Source organism: Pteropus medius, unplaced genomic scaffold, assembly GCF_902729225.1.
Source record: "Pteropus medius unplaced genomic scaffold, Ma_sr-lr_union100, whole genome shotgun sequence".
Classification (NCBI taxonomy): domain Eukaryota; kingdom Metazoa; phylum Chordata; class Mammalia; order Chiroptera; family Pteropodidae; genus Pteropus; species Pteropus medius.
In genome coordinates, this window is record NW_024350926.1 from 12,807,802 (window position 1) to 12,808,878 (window position 1,077).

Below are 1,077 nucleotides of genomic sequence, written 5' to 3' on the forward strand. Positions count from 1 at the left end.
GAAGAGGCTTGTCGTGGAAGGTCCACCCTGTGACTCCCACCCCGAACGGGGGGAATGAAGTGGACCAGCCAGCATCCCCCACCGGTAAACTCGACTTGCCGAGTCCGGCTGCGAATGTCACGGCTTCGATGCCTTTTGTCAGATCGGGAGGCAAGTGAGGCTGCATCATGCAAGCCCCGGACCGAGTTCTCTCTTTACTGAAAAATTTGATATTTTGTTCCTTACAAATTTTGGTACTAATGATGACTTTTTTAAAAAAAATAAAAATAAGTATTTCATTGAAATACTATATATGTTGATTACCGAGTGTTTTAGGGCTCTAAATGTTGCCCCCAAGGCAAAGGCCGCCCTTGCTTTCCCTTCGTCCGGGTCTGATGACAGCCTGGCTGAGAACTGGGCTCTGGACTCAGATAGATGTGGGTTTGAATCCCTCTCTCCCACTTACCGCACGTGTGATGTGAGCACTTTATCTGACCTCAAAATCCTCATTTTTGAGGTGGAGATAATTAACTCCAGTTAACAGAGGCAAAGTGCTTAGCTTAGCGATAGGAAGCATTCAATAACTAGAAAGTGAGTTATCCAGATAATGACGATACAGTAGCACTGTCCAAGAGAAATCAAATGCAAACTCTGTATGTGATTTAAAGTTTTCTAGCAGTCACTTTTGGCAAAAGTGAAAAGCAGAGGTGAAAATAATTTTACTAACGTTACCTAACCCAAGAGATCCGAAGTAGTATCGCAACAGGAAATCAGTATGGAAATTAGCAATGGGAGAGTCTAGAGTTTTTATGCTCACAGGATGCCCCAGTTTAGACAAGCCGCCTTGCAAATGCTCAGTAGACACAGCCGGCTGGTGGCTACGGAAATGGACATTTCCAGAAGATCACTGGGGGTGGGAGCCAGGGACAGGCACGCAGGAAGAGGAGGCGTCTCTAACCCCGGAGCCGTGGAAAGAGCACAGTGTCCCAGTCCAGGGCAGTGTGTCCTTCCTGCAAATAACCGTCCCCTGGTCTTTGAAAGATGAAAGGCTCTGAATATCTGAGAAGGCTATTAGGGGAAAACACCCATTAGGAAAAG